Below are 16616 nucleotides of genomic sequence, written 5' to 3' on the forward strand. Positions count from 1 at the left end.
TAGGCCAAATGTTCAATTACTTGGTCCCCAGTAAGTAACTGTGACAATATATACTTCGCTCACGTGCTCTCGGGAATCCACTTAAAAGGCAAAAGAGCATTTAATACCAAAAGCGTAAGGAAGCCACTCTTACACAGTTATATTAGCAACTCACTTCTATTCTGGAACACCGATGCTATTTAACAAGATGCAATTCAACTGAGATCAATACTGGTTTGATCTAGGCTCTGATAATACTTAATAGAAGGGAAAATTTAAGGCAAAAAGTATGCATAAATAATGTTATCAGAAAAATGTCATTAATAACTCCTTTCCAATTGAATGTACTTCTCTCTGTCACTGTTAGTACAGAAGCTTTTCCATATAGTCACCAAATAGATTTGTAACTTCATCGTGCCCTCAAGCAGCTATAGTTTAAGTTTCAAAGAAGCACCTCATCCAGAAAAATAGTGTTTCACATTGCTTAAATACCTTAACATAATCTTGTTGGATATATGCAAATCCTAACATTAGTGTTAATATTCTAAAAAGAGGTTTGAGTAACATTTTTGTGTTTTTTTAAACTAAAGTCCAATATTATTTTTTCATGAAATAAAAATTAAAGCTTTAAGTAACTTAGTACTTCATACCGATAAGGAAAGCATACTATTTCCCACTACTACTACATAAAACAATTGCATTTTTAAAGAGACAAAGTTAACAAACACTGAAAGAGTTTTTCAAATAGTTGCAGTCAAAACTTTGTACAACACAGAAGCAACTTAATCTGGGAAGTTAAAAAAATTAATTTTAATCAAATTTCCTGGAAAAAACTAATAGTACATGGTAATTTAGTAGGCTGGATTTATTTGGTATATTCTGAAGTGAGAAAAAAAAAAACTTTTGAGTGATACAAAACATAATTTAAACTGCCTTTCAACAATTAATCTGAAAATAAATACTAGTATCCATTTTGCTTTAGAAGTCTATTTCCCCACTATTTGTACTTAAACAAAAACTTATCATAAAACTACTGGCTTTGATAATACTTGATAAGTACACAAGCTCCCTATGGCCTGCATCTTCATTTTTGAGTACTACAATTATTATTTTAAGCTTCTCTAAATTTGGAGGGGCTGGAGCGGTCAGGCACACACAGGCAGAAGCTTCACTCACTTTTCAACACTAAGCATTGACAGAGAGATTTTAACAGAGCTACTCACATGTTCACCCTGATGAATCAATACCAAAGTAAAACAATAATACAATATTGTAACACTTCACTACTGATTCTGAAATCAGTTTTGGAATCCTCAGAATCAGAAAATATGCTTCATACAATACTGCCACAGAAGGGTCATATATCATCAGATTTCTTGGGAGCACAGCACACAAAAATAAGACAAGAAGGCTCACAATTCTGTCCTCTTTTCCACTATTACAACTCCAAATTATTTTTATTGCAATCCTTATTTCAATATACTCTATTTCCAGTACCCCCAGCATCTTATTTCCTCCTTTGGACTTTATGTGATTCATAAGCTAGCCTGCCAATTGCTAAATAAACTTAAGACCGTTTAAAAGCTTTCTAATCCTCAAGAATGAGACATTTGAAAACAATCCTTCTAAACTGTCGTGTTCTTTCAAATGAATATTGTTCACTTAAAGAAAGTTGGTAACTGTATCAAACCACATACAGGAAGATTAGGTTAGGATCATTTGTCAACCTCAAATCTAACTGATTTTATACATGGAATGCCAAACAGTATTGGCTATTGAAGAACAATCTTTCATGGTCAGTGAAACAGAAAGCAGGGTTTAGCCTACAGACAAGCCAGCACAACAAAACAAAACAGGGCAGAGGGGCAGAGAAAGAGGACTTCCTTCTTTCTGTTTAAAGACTGAGAGATCTTCAGTCAGGTGGATTTCCTAAAAGGAAATCTTCTTCCTCACAGAGTACCTCTTGTAAATAAGCGAATGCTTCTGGAACACACTCTAGCAGTAGAACCTGGATCAGTCGAACAGAAGTTGCACCCAACGTTTGCCCACTGGCTCCTGGTGCATTCATCCTGGCTGTCCCTCCAAGGTCTTAGGACCCATTGCAGAGAGTAACCCAAGCTCAGCATTTGGGAAAATGAGACTGTAAAATACTACTTATTTAAAACATTTCCCTTCCCATTTTCACTGGCAGGAGGCACAATAAGAACAAAGGGTAAAGTCATAATCTTGTTTATGGTCTTGAGCCCATGCATACATATATGGGAAACAGCAGACATGGCTGTGCTCGAAGAACTGTCAAAGACACAGGGTAAACACACTTGTACAAAGAGTATTATCTCCATCTAATCTCAGAGAATTAATATTTTGTTTCCCTTAAAAAAGAAGGTGAAACATTAAATAGGTTTCCTAAATTGACTGATCCTTAAAAGGGGTGCTTTTAAGAAGGCACATAAATTAACACTGCACAACTAGCACACTGACCAGAAGGAGAACAGAATTTTTACTGCATAGGCGAAGCTGCTTAGCCCTCTTTTTTATGAAGTCCTAATTTCTCAGATTTACAAGAATACACCAGTTCTGAAAAAGCTTACTCTACATGTAAATTTTCTAATTTTGGGTCAAAACTAGAGAAACTCTTAATTATTCATTATTAAAATCAGGAAGTTATATTTTTCCTCCTACACCTACACTCTAACCACCTGCAGACAGAAACATCTCGCTACCACACCAAAGAAACTGATGGAGAGCATTTTAGCAAAAGTTTTTAGACAAGACACTGTCTTGACCTAATGCACACTGGAAGACTTTTGGGTTTGGGTGCACTGTTCCAGGTGTTTTTTTTGGTGGTGGTGGATTTGGGGTTTTTTTAATAATTTTCCACAGAAGCAGAAAAGAATCTTCCACACAGCCCTAAACAATCTGATTTTGCTAATATTGAATCCCAACCCAGCAAAGATTAATTGTGAGAAATTTAAACCAATAGGAGTGTTTATTATATATTATGTTTAGCTTGCACATGAAGAGCTGGGGCCTTACACTGAGCAATTTCATGTTGGTGTATAAGTTCTTGCATGCAGGATCTAAGATAAAATGTTCACTGTCTATATGAATCTCTGAGATTTACACAAACTCAAAGCCCTTAAGAAAGCTATCTCCAGAGCAAGGTCAAATTTCTGCAGAGCCAGGAGTATAGAAGCCTGGCTGCAAAAGCTAGCTAAGCTTGAAATTTCAAGCATGAAAAAATAAAGAGTAACATACACACACACAGACTGTTTTTAATCCTGTTCTTTCTGCCATACCTTTAAACTTATGCTATAAATAAAATGAAAAAATGTATTAGCCCACTTAAAAAAAAAAATAGGATACATACTTTTCAATGCTGATACATAGAATTTCTGTTACTCTTTTCCATGTCAAACAACATTTTAAACACTGCTGCTTCCACAAAGCACTTATTTTAGTAATACAGTACATCTGAGTCAGAACTGATGTAACAACTTCCCTTCACTGTCTTTTGACCACCAGTGGATTAGACTGCAAATAAGACCAGAGCACTGGTCAGTACAGACTCTTTTTTATCCCTTTATTAAGGGTCTGTGGAATATCTATATTTACACATAAGTATTTTGCCAAGTAACTAGATTTTTTTGCACAAAATATGCCAAAGGCCTATGGCTAATCCTTTATTACTTCCCAACATTATTTACTATTAACCATAAGCTCTCTTCTTTTCAAAAGCCAAGAAGAGGAGAAAAATCAATGTTTCATAGAGCACTGCATCAGCATTGGTTGGTTTTGCTTGCTTTCCACTAAAGAGAAAACTCGGAGGTGAAGGAAAAAAGGAAAGCCACCAGGTACCTACCTTTACACAGACCCACACTTAAGATCTTACACATAAACTAGCAACTCATACCTCTGAATGCACACACCAAGTATTCTGGAGTCACTCTCATTGGGCTGACCAAAATTCTGGAAAACTTCCCCAGAACAGGTTTCACCCAAACCAGTATGCCTGCACAAACAGCTTCTCTTCAGTGAATCCCACGAGAATTCCTTACTCGCTTAGTTCCCACCAGCTCCTGAATGGAGTCAACCAGAAAAGCTGTCCACCCAGTTTCTAGACTACAGCTTCCACAATTCTTATCCTAGAAAGCACACCTTCTGTAATCAAACACCTTTGCCCTAATGCCACCAGTCTCTATTTCTCTGTTTTAATAAACCTTCTAATCTGATGCCCAATTACCAACTGAAAGGTAATCCAAGGGTATTAAAACCCATTTCTGATGCCAAAACCACAGTCAGCATTACAGCTTGTAACTGCCCAGTCTTGTAGCACTTACTGAGGCAAAGTCAGAGGAGACAGAATTTCCTAAATCAGAAGGAATAAAAAGGAAAGCAAACTTGACCACTGTATTGGAGACATCTTGGGATCAAACAAACATTCTTCAGAAATGTTTGGAGTAGCCTACTAATTCGTTCTCAACCTATCTGAGAAATGCAGACTGCCTTATAGAAGGAAAAACAATCACCTACTCAAGACTCCTACAAACTGCTGTTTTAGCACATTTACCAGAGAATGTCAAGATTAATTAAGAATAAAACTACTCAAGAAAAACAGAGATCATACACTGTAAAACTAAGTCTGAATGGATCCTCACTTCCAGAAATTCTGTCATCAAGAGTAGCACTCTATGTATTAATACATAATATCCTTGAGAAACAATACCAAAGGTATTAAGTCTGCAATCTCAAATCCTAAGATTAATCAATTTAGCTGCTAGCTGAGAGCACCAAAACCTTACACAAGTCATCTTACAGATCATTACCATATGCCATTCAAGTTAAATAATACAAATACAGTTGCTGATTATACATTGCTCTGGGAAGCATAGAAAAATACCACATATCCCTATGATTTACTTAACACCGCACATAAGTTCATTTTCATTGCTCCTTTCTTTTTTTTTTTTTTACTACAGATCACCTCACAAATGCTGAAAAAAAGACTACCGTCTACTACTTATACCTTCCCTGCCAGAGAAAATGGCTCCCATCCAAAACTGTTTTTACAGCAGTTTACAGTAAAATTGTTTGGTGTTTGTAACAAAAAACACACATACTTTACAAATCTGAGACTTTTTTAAAAAACTGCCAACCTATTGCACTTGGCAGGTTCAAAAAGTAAAGGCTGTTTCACAGAGGCTAGGAACTATCTCATGATCTATATGTCCTATAAATACACAATGGGAAACAGTATTTGGAGAGCATCACCTGGACATAAATGCCTAGATACAGCATGCCTAGGTTGGGGTTACCTGCAAGCAAGGAGTTTTTTTTTTCATTTTCCTTAAATAGAGTTTTAAAGTCAGAGGCAGAACAAGTTAGACAATGTATAGGCATCTGCACTAAACAAATAAAGACTTATATTTAACTTGCATAGTTTTATTGGTGATGTAGCAATCAAGGAACAATTTTTTTTTTAGGTAACATGTGGCTTACATTCTTGTCATAAACAAAGTCAACTGAGTTCCTCAGAGACCAAAATGTTATGTGAATGGTTAAGGACACAGAAAAGGGCCAATAATTTTCAGAGTAGGTTATCTTAATATTTTCCAGAAGAAAATTTCCTGACATATAGTTGTTGGGTTTTTTTTAAATAAAAATGTCTAAAGATGGGTCCTTAAATCTACATTACAGACTAATGAATACCAGTCAGATTTGCAAAGCCAAAACTTTTTGAAATTATCTGGAGTTGCAGATGCTTATTGCTTGCATGTCTGTACATGACAAAAGCTGGAGTCAGAACACCGTGAAAAGTAATAGAAGAAAAAAATAGGTACAACTTTTCTTTAAGTGAGCTTAAGAAAGAAATAACAAACATAATTTATGTTCGAAATTACTTTGGATCTGAGAGTTTTAGTTCTTACAGTAAGTAGACTCACTCAGATTCTGCATCATGTTGCCTTTTCAAATTCAGTCTGTATAGAGCCCAGCAAAGATTGTGTAACCTTCTTTATATGTTTGATGTATTAGACAACACTTCACATGCAGATAGCTTTCCATTTTCATCCAGGGCAATAATTCAAGGCCAGCTTGTTTTGGTTTTAACTACCAGGAAAGGCTGAAGTAGGTGACAGGTTTTTGTTTCAATAAGATCATTCAGCTACAGTGGGGAAAAAAACCCTACTGTAACAAAACAAACAAACAAACAAACAAACCAACCAACCAACCAAAACAAAAAAAAAACAAAACACACCAAAACCAAAAAAAAACCAAAAGGTACAAGTTTGCAAATGTTTCAAAACTAGAGTAACTTTCTAACACAGAAATGTATCCAACTTATGTAATATACAGTTTAAATTCAGAAATCAATTCTTTATAGAGGAAAAAGCAAAAATAACAATAAAAGAAAGAATCTACTGTGTGGCATTAATCTTTAACCTCTGCTGTATCAGAAGCATATTTTATTGGTATGAAGCTGCTTTTTAAACATGAACAATAAATACTCCATTACAAGCACAATCTTCATGTTTTCTAAAATAACATACTGCTGTATATAATTTGCCATTCAAAATTGTCAAGGAAAATTTTCATTACTTTTTTTTTTTTTTTAAGGATGCTTCCTTTTCTGCTTTTACTAAAAAATTATTGTGAGGCAGTGGGAAAGAGGATGTAAGAATTTGGGAGCTTTGCATTAAGTATACCTATTGTCTTCTGAAGACTGATATGTATTTACTGAAAAAAAGTGTATGCTAAAATGCAATGAAATCAGATTTTGGCACAAACATAATGGACATTACCAGATACTGTTATTTCTCTTTAAAAGTAAATAAATAAATAAATAAATGAGGAAACTCAAAGTTCTGTTTCTTTTCAGTTTAATACTCCATCACAAGATAGTTAAGTTGCATAAGAAAACTTTATCCTACATCTCAATCCCAATCCTATCCAATTTGTACTCACTACATTTTATAGTATTTGCATCCTTAATTAGATTACATTTACCTTTATACTACTTATATCTTATTTTTCCTCCATGGAGCATCACAACTGCTTGAGCTACCCCCTCTAATTTGTTGGTAATACGCATTAAAGCACTATCAACAAAAAACTGAGACACATACCAGCAGAGTCTCCTTTCTACCTACTGTATGTTATCACTCACCTTCCTACAACTCCCTATATGTTGCACTACCCAAACACTACCAAAAGAGTGTAGGCCCAGGAGGGCAGTAAAGCAATAGCAAATAAAGTATTTGAGTAATGGATTACCCTGGACTGTGGCCTCAGTTTTGCCAGCAACAGTGCAAGTATGTACTGAACTCAAGGCAACTACAAGATAAAGTCTTTCTACTGTTTAAGTTTGAGTTATTGTATGACTATAGAAGACTTCATGCGAAAGAACAGAAAGAAGTAATTTGATTTCTAAGATGACCTGTTAACTAAGGGCTCATCCTCTCACTTCACTGTGCTAAGGAGAGTTTAGAGGTGCAATCAATCTACTTGCAGAACAATGTGGAGGAGTTATTTCTTCAAAACACCCCTCTCCAAGAGTAACCCAAGGTGTCCGGCTGACCAACTTCACAATATAGGACGTGCTCCGGCAGGGGGATTGGACTAGATGATCTTTTGAGGTCCCTTCCAATCTCTAACATACTGTGATACCGTGATACTGTGCACAGCAAAGTCTAAATTAACATACATCTTTTTCAGCCTTCAGTATGTCCAGTTCTCAGGAAGTTTAAGGATTATCTATTATGTCTCCTGAATCCACATGAACATTCTGATGCTGCACATACACACTGTGATGAAGTGACGCAAAAGCTTTGCAAACAATACGGTGGGTGCTCCTTCCTTACTCCTTCCCAGGGAGTTAGCAAATGCAGGTATGTCTATAACACTACACTATGACCATTCATACTTTTAAGTATTAAAGCTTAGTCTCATTGAATTTAAATTTAAAAATCTACTTAAATCTCAAGCCTCAAGATATAGGGAATACACACTTGATTAAGCCTACAACAGGTAAACCTGCTTTAAGTACAAGTTCAATTTCAAACACAGTGCAAGGCCACAGATCCAAGAAATATGTAATAGGAAGTGAAGACTCCATTCAAGTGCTGCTTAACACTTCATGAAAAGCATTTTGAAAAAGCTGAAATTTGCCTTTCATGAGTTACACATAAAACTGCTTGCTACAATTACCACCTTACTGCAGAAGGCTCCAAAAATATCTACACATTCTCTAGCGATTTAAAGTCTCCCAGTCAGGCCAAGTAATTTATTTTGTAACTAAACTGAAGCTTCCATATTTTTTACAATCCAAGGATGTGTTTATTAACATGAAACAAAAATAGCGCTACTTTTTCCACCCAGAGCAGAAATGCAGCTGCACTACCCAAGCACTTGTGCAGAGAGCAGCTCTTTAATACAGAAGGCCTGCAGCAGGCATTTTTAAACTATAGGTGTATTAAGAGGCTGGACAGGGTATAAACATTCCTGGCAGGTAGGAAAGAGGGGCTGGCACCTAATAGTAAAAAGGCACAAGAATTTACTAAGTGGAAGAGCAGCTTTCCCTGGCTGAAGCGCATTATTCTGCAACCAACACTGTAACAGAAAGTAACGTACTCCACAAAAGAAAGTGTTCCAAACTAAGATGATTTTGAAAATACAGGAAGACCAAAGAGTAAAGGAGACAGCAAGACACAGCCAAAGCACTTCACACCACAGAAGCATCAACTTCTACATCTCTTAGAACCTCAGTATTTTCAAAAGGCTTTTTTCTTCAGCAAGCCAGTAGGCATGGGCCAGGAGCTCTTTTCTGAGAGAAGCAGAACCATTAAGGTAAGGAGAACGCAAGAAGCAGCCTGAGGAACAGTAAGCCAGTAAAGTTTGGGGGTTTGGTGTTGGGTTTTAAAGTCAAGTTTTCAAGTGCTGCCTGTCCCAGAAACCAGCCTTTCCTTTCCTCGCCCATCCGGGAGCCCGCGGCGCACCCTCACCTCAACAGCGCGGCACCGGCGCCCTCGGACTCCGCCGCCGCACCAGCCCCGACCCGTCTGCAGGCGGGGACCCTGCAGGCCCATATCTGCAGACGGGTTACAAGGCGGGTGGGGACGAATCAGCCTAATTCAGCTACCCCGATCATAGGGTCGGTAGAAGCGGGGTGTATTTATTCAGCGGCCCAGGGCAGACCGGCGGCTGGTAGGAGTGAGAGGCCGGCTCCGGCCTGCTCCTGTCACGGCGGGGGGCTGGGCAGAGCCTCGGCGGCCCGGGCCCGGCTCCCCACCCGCCCGCCTTGCAGGCCGCGCAGTGGCCCCGGTGCCTCCGCAGGGCCTGGCACCGCCGCAGGCTCGGGGAGCTGAGCGAACAAAGGGAGAGGAGGCCAGGGCCGCAGCTCAGGAAAAGGGCGGCAGGCAAAGCGTGAACCGCGCTGTCCCCATCCCCTGGCCCTCCCTTCTCCCCGCCAGCCCTGTGGGAAGGGGGTGGAAGACCCGCCGCGGCGCGCCCGTTGCCGCGGGGACGCTCACCAAGCGGAGGCCGCGGTGTCCCGATCCCGGCGCGGACCTCTCCCTGGACACCTCGGCGGCGCGGCCCGGCCTGCGCCGGCATCCGGGCTCAGCGGCGAGCAGCCTCCCGAGGCGGCGACGCGCGACTCACCGAGGAGAAGGAGGAGCTGGCGCTGCTGTTGCTTTTGCGGGGCCCGGCCCGGCCCGGCTCCGGCTCCCTCCCTCCTTCGCCGTGCCACCGCCCCCCCGTTCCTGGCGCCGCCGCCGCTTCCTCCGCCTCCTCTGCCCCCACCCCTCCGTCCTCGGAGGGGCGTACGGGGGTGGCGAGTCCGCGATGGCCGCCGCAGCCAGAGCAGTGCCTGCGGCAGGCGGCGACCACGTACAGCCCGGCGGGGTTAGCGGGGCCTGGGTTTCCCCCCTCCGCGCCTCCGCCTTCCTCGCTGCCCCGGCGGCCGGCAACAGCCCTCCGCGGCTCGGCTACCCTGCAGCGCCCGACTCGGTGACCGGGCCTTTTCCCTTCCCGGCTCTGGGCGCCTTCCTCTGGGCTCGACGGCCACCGAAGACCCGCAGGGGCGGCCAGGAACCGCGCTGGGAGGGGGCAATCAGGCTTTGTTAGTCTCTGGCCCTTTCCTCCCTCCCACCCCGCTCCGGTATCTGGCTGACCCCCTCGCTTATAGAAGCTCACAAGTTCATAAGGAGCTACTCCTCCCTACTTGTCTGGCGAGAGGTATCGCCTTGCTGGTACCGCACTGCTGAGGGGGTTCCCGAGCAGGGGTGATGGGCCAGGCCCGCGACGGAGATCAGCTTTCGGTGCGGGCCCGCCCTGTGCTGGGGAGAGAGGTGGTCTACCCGCCGCTCCGCTTCATTTTGCTTCACACCTCCCATGCCGTGAAGACGAGAATAGGCATTATTTTAGTGTTTAACTTCGCTTCACAGATCGCTGCTAAACTTCAGCCCCATCAGCTGTGCTACTGCGACTCCAGCCAAGCAGGCTGCATGCCGGCTTGCTTGTTTGCCTTCCCCTTTTTTAAAAATAAAATGCTAAATCAAGAGCAACTAAACAATTCTTAATATAGGATGTGTGAGACCAACACAAGTGACTTGCGGGGAGCGAAGAATTAAAATCTGTGGACAATATGGGTCTTAAAATATACAAGTCATATTTGTTGACTGATGTGGAGCTAGTAAAATGCTACCTTTTATTTCCTGCTTGTGATATATAACTGATGCAAATCAAGAACCTGATTTGTAAAGATATGCATAATTTGCGTACCTATGTAATCGCATGAGAGCCAATGTCATTTGTATGACTCGTTATGCCAGTGCTCACTGATTTCAAGGTTTAAAAGAAATGGTTGAAACTCACAAGATAGTGAAAATGTCCATGCACATTCTGCCTGGATTCTTCTACTGAGATCAAAGGTATTTGTGGGTTGAGGTCTGTGACTTCTTTAATTGCCAAAGTTATTTGAGATCAGAATGTGTCTTGATTTCGCTTACATTTTTGTATCTCAGGCACTCACTGAGAATTAAAAGGGTTTTCCTGAGTCTCATCCAAGGGTTGTATGTTTCTTTATGTGTCTGATTGACCTCAGTTGCTGGCAGGCCAGGACCATTTCAGGAGATTAATAGAGTTGCAAAAAGAAATTATTTTTTTCCACAAAGTTTGGCTTTTCCTGATCTATATAGAATGATTTATGGTTTTAAGTGGCTTATATTAAAACTGTTTGTTTAACAATTATGATTACATGTTATCAGTGGTATAACAAAGCTAAGAATAGCTCCAAGTGGATAATTTCTGAAACCTTATGAATTTTGTAACTTGTTCGTAAAACCCATATTGTTGGTGTTAAAAATATGAATGACTTTCTATGTTGGCAGTGGTGCTCAAAGAAGGAAAGAAAAGGAAATAACAAAAAACTTTGTTTTTCAACATAGTAGGTTCCTCCTTTCTTGGATAAACTGTTAGCAACCTAATCCAAGAGGGGAATAAGAGAGAGCCACGGAAGCAAGGAAGGTCTTCACTGGGAAAGTTTCTGTTTAATTATTGTGCAGTTCTTGTCAGTTCCTCAAACAAGTTTGAGGGGTTTTGTGTGTGTGTTCTTGCCTTCGTCTTAGGCCTCCTTTTCCTTTGGATACAAACACTGAACAAGTAGTTATTTTCAGGATCCAGCTAATACTCCTGCTCGACACATATATGTGATATTAACTTTAGCAGTGTCTTTGGCAGCAGCTGTGGGACAACAGCAACTGTATGTATGAAGAAGTCAAAAGACTAAAAATGGTTTTCTACCTTCAGCTGGTTGTTACCCTAAGACAATTTCTGTAGTATTGCACATGAGACAGAATTTTTTTTAAAACAAAAAGGTCTTAGAAGTCTTTTTCTACAGCCACCCACACTTTATTATAGAGTTGGTTCTGGATGATGTTTTCCAGCCCATGTGTTAAACAAGGGTTTTAATGTGTCTGAAACTGCTTCCTTGTCACTTTTATGAATCAAAAGGTTTAGCTGTTTGCAGAAATGGCACTGACAGAAAACTTCAGAGAGCTGAAGGAAAGTCATCCACAAAACTTGGTAGATTTATCCTCCAGTCTGTCTTCCATACTTTAACTTTCTTCTCAGTAGGGATGATGCTAAATATGGCCTAAATTAGTATTGTTACTCGACATGATTCCTCATTCTCTCTCTGTCTCCTTCCCTCCTTCTGCTCATATAAACCTTTCCCTTTTTTCATAGTGGCTACAGTCCTTGTTGGACCTCTTTAAGCCAGCTCAGGTAGCTAAATCTCTTGAGGTTCATTTACCTAAGAATAAATCACAACGTAAAATAGACTAGGTGCCTTATTTTTCACTCACATAATTTAGAAACTGTAATCTGTTGCTGTAAGAGTTCACAAGAACAACATTTTCAGATTGTTAGCATTGAGCAGTTTATAAGAAGTCAGGGACGTTAAAGGAAGACACTGAGTAAGCAGAACAAAACAATACTTTCCAGCTGGATTAGTTGCTGATGTAGTTCAACCTGTTACCAGATGAATATCACAGCCTACACAAAAGAGGTACTTTGTGCATTTGGAGTGATGATAAAAATGGGGAGAAGGATTGGGGATTGCAATCTTCTCTATAGGCTACCAGTGTGCTGTTAACTTGTCTTAGCCTTAGTATACAACTTTATGTCCAGGATAGATTTTTTCCCATCTAAGCGTGTCAGCAAATAGCTGTATCCCAGTACAAGCAACAGTTTATCACTAAGGGTGAACTCACCTAAGTGTGTTACTCGCATTGCAACTTGGATGGCATATGAGGAGGATGTTAACAGGATTGCTGAGATGAATTTGTTCTTGGCTTAAAAACATGTGTTGGTCTAAATTGAGCAGTTCATATATTCAGACATCTTGTTTTAAAGCTCTCTAGGCCCATATCACTTATTAGACTTGCCTCACAGTTGCTAGCTTTGTCCAAGATGATGAGGACTAAAAATTGGGGTTTAGTAATACAAAATTCAAATTTTTCATATCCAATGTCCTTATATGCATAAGCTTCTAAAATCAGGACCTCCAGATCCAGTTCTAATTACTTTGACTGAGGTCTGCATGTCGATGAGTTCCTTGCTTTGATATGCTTATGGAGTTGGGTTTTTTTTTCCTTTTTTATACTCAAAATTGTGATTACAAATTATTTCATAACTTTTGAATCAAATACGTGTGTATACAAATCTTTAGTTCAGAGAGGCAGATCATTGACAACAAAGCTGATGTTATATCCACCATACCCACTTTTTATCCTATTGCTGCCTACCTGGCATAAGTTACCATCATATCGTAACAACTACTCTCCTCCTTGCTCTTTGGCCTGAATTGCAGTGGGAGGTTAATGCTTTTGTCTTCTTATTGCTCCTTGAAGGCATGTAACTGTATGTGACTGTATTTTAAGGACACAAATGCCTCCTTTTCTATTTCTGTTAAGTATAATTTGGAAAGGGCATTTGCAATTTTATTGGAATTTTCAAATTATTGTCACACTTTAAAGGAACTGGATCTTTTAGATAGTAAATATTCAAATGGCCTTGGAAAACCACGGGCTTTTAAGGAAAGCAGTATATACAAAATCACTCTAGATTGCTGGTCATTTTTGTAACTGTGACCTAATTTTCTGGGGTTTTCAATTTCCATAGTCCTTTTTATTATATCTATTTTATTTATTCCTGTATTTCTATTTTAGATAATATTGTATATTTATAGTCCTATACTTTAATACTTATTAGAAATCTTTATATATCATATCATCACATATAATGTTTGGATACTCTATGTTGATTGTTCCACTTCATTTTCTCAGATTCTTGCACGTTTTTTGTTAGTAAATTCCATTTCTATTATAGCTTTTAGTTTATGTAAATATTTTCAATATTGGGGTTTGGTTTTGGGTTGATTTTTCTTTTGAGCAAATACCCTCCACCCAGTTTAATAGTAGTGTTAGAAACCAGAACCGAAAACAGGTGAAGTATGCAGGAAGTTCTTCCACCCCCCGCTTTGCCTCAGATTGGAGTTAAATTTGCATTGTTTACCAGCACTGCTGAAATCAGTTTAAGGTATAAGTGGTGTTAAGACCTCATTATAGCTACTAAAAATAAACTATCCATATCACATACATATAAATCATTTGTCACATTTTAATGAGAGTAGTGCTATTGCTTCTACTTCACACTGTGGTTACCTTGTGATAGTCTGTATCTTTATCTGTTATGCTTATACCTAAAAAACCCAGTTACTTAATATTTTCTAATTGACGCCTGTGTTTGAGTGCCACTTCCACCTGTTTCAATTCAATTGCAGGGAAATCATACTTAAAAATGACTGACAAGCACTTCTGAAATTAAGATTTTTAAATCCATTTCAAAGATTCTGTTGACGATAGGAGTGTAAATTTTTTATCAAGAGGACAGCTCAATATTTTCTTAGATCAAAGTTCTCTATCAATTATATTATGATAGAAAACAACAAAGTATGGCAAAATGACATTTCTAATAGCAAACAGCAAACGAAGGCTAACTTCTGAATAACGGGGAAAGGGAGTAGTCATTTTAATTGGTTATGGACCAAAAGATGAATAAATTCAGGGTAAATTGGGCCTCACAAATAGATTTCTGTTAAAGCCAGGGAAATAATATATCACTTTTCTTGTCAGTAAAGACACACAATAAATCATGACAGTAGTTGCTGTGAGCAGCTCTACACAGTTAAGTTAGCCTATGTATCTTACTCATTAAGTATCCATATTGCCTGTATGTTTGCTTGTCAACTAGCTCAGGTCTGCAGTGAGTCATGTAAATTTGGAGATGCAGAAAGACAGGCAAGGTTTCTGAGCAACCTGGTCTAGTGGAAGGTGTCCCTGCCCATGGACATAGCTAACAAAGACAATATATATGAAGTCTGTACTCTCAAAGCCAATACATTGGAATACATGCAGGCTCAATTTCATCTTTTTCCCCGTACTAGTTCATCAAAATAATGCATACAGAAGGTCATATATTTTTTCTGTAACAAAAGCGCAGAAACTTCACGAGACTTCCTTCTTCAACTTGTAAAGTTTCTTCTGTTAAAAGGTAAAAGTAAGAATTTTTATGGGTACTAGTGTCAGACCCTTAAAGAAAAACCCAAGAACATATATTTTAACTTGGAATATTATATTCTTTCCTATAGCCAAATTAATTCTATTTAAAATCTTAATTGTTCTTTACAATGCAGCTCACGGGCTTGGATTTGTAGCCCTTACTTCAGAATTCACAGCTGGCCCAAGGAGTATAGAGCTCACCAAGAGCAATCATTTTGGCAATCAAGTGCCGAAGACAAAAAACAGCTCCAGATGTCACTTTACAATGCCTAAACATCCAGAACTTTTGGTTATGGTTTTGCCAGGGATCTGGAGGATCAAAGGAGATTTGTGTGAATTGAGTGAGACTGTGGCAAGGGCATGTGTTGCTCAGCACCTTTGTTTCCTGGTTTCCTTGTCTGGTGGATGAAACTGGTATAGAAAATGTTGCATTAGAATGTTTCTTTCAGGGTAGAGTTAAAGGCAAAAGTGTGTCCCAAACTTTCAAATATGAACCCGGTCATTTAGAAATAATCCATTATATTTGTCAGGAGTTTATTGTTCTAAAGCAGGACTTTTAAAAGGAAAAAAAACAAACAGTGGTTTATTTTCTCATCTTTAAGGAGGAATAGAGGATGGAATAAAAATGTGAAAAGAAGTTAGAAGATGACTTTTTACTTTTTCACAGGGAAAAATATTTTTGAAAACTCAAGAGGTAATATTACTTCTGTATTTGTCTCCAGCCAGCTTCTGTTAGTGTTGCGTGATGACTGAGCACACAGCTGTAGCTAGAATTTTATTAAAAAACCTAAAAATAAATCTTGGTTAGACATCAAGAATCATCCCTACTTCATTAGACCACATAAAAGAGAGCAAAGTAAAGTGTAGATATCAGGTCAAAATGTTCACTAGAGGATTATATTAAATTTTAAAATGTCTAAAACCAGTAGTAGCAGGTGTGCCTAGAAATCGATGTTGTTCTACTTTCTGTGTAATGACTAACTGTTCCTCTCGGCTTTAAGTGTTGCAGCCATTTCCTTAGTTATGAAAAAGAAGGTCAAATGGGTTCTTTTCAGTCTCATTCTTAAGAATATGCTTTTAAAAACATGCATATAAGCATAAAAAATGCTCAATTCATAGGCAGAAGCATATTAAAAACAAACAAACCCAAAAAAACAGTTCACTAAAATGGATGTATGGCTGTGGATAGCCAGCAGATTTCACAATGCCAGCTGAGCAGTTCTTGTCCAGCCCTGATTGTCCTTTCCTTCCAGTTTGCAGAAAAGATTCACGGTTGCTTCAGCACTGTAAGGCTGTTCCTGTAATGCCATGAGCAATTTCTTTTGATTTCTGAACTCCCACAGACTTCAGCTAGATCCAGGGCTGCTCCAGTATTCTCATACCTCGGGGCTTATCGTTACACAATGTACATTCAGCTAGATCAGGAGTTGCCCCAATACTCTTGTTTCTCAAGAGCTTATTAGAGGGTGTACCTGCCCCTGCTAGTTTTAATTGAACAGTTTGTAAATAATTTTTACC

The 16616-nt window shown here is 39.2% G+C and overlaps 1 protein-coding gene across 3 annotated transcripts in view; it reads right to left on the reverse strand.

Moving 5' to 3' along the window:
• Nucleotides 1-9698, reverse strand: part of SOCS6 (suppressor of cytokine signaling 6) — a 28044-nt gene extending 18346 nt beyond the window's left edge. For all 3 annotated transcript variants that reach the window (XM_080610622.1, XM_080610623.1, XM_080610624.1), the window contains exon 1: nt 9507-9698. The gene's annotated coding sequence lies outside the window, so the exon portion shown is untranslated. The remainder of the gene's footprint in view (nt 1-9506) is intronic.
• Between the last annotated feature and the right edge of the window lie 6918 nt (nt 9699-16616).

Source organism: Psittacula echo, assembly GCF_963264785.1.
Source record: "Psittacula echo genome assembly, chromosome: 2".
Taxonomy (NCBI): Eukaryota; Metazoa; Chordata; class Aves; order Psittaciformes; family Psittacidae; genus Psittacula; species Psittacula echo.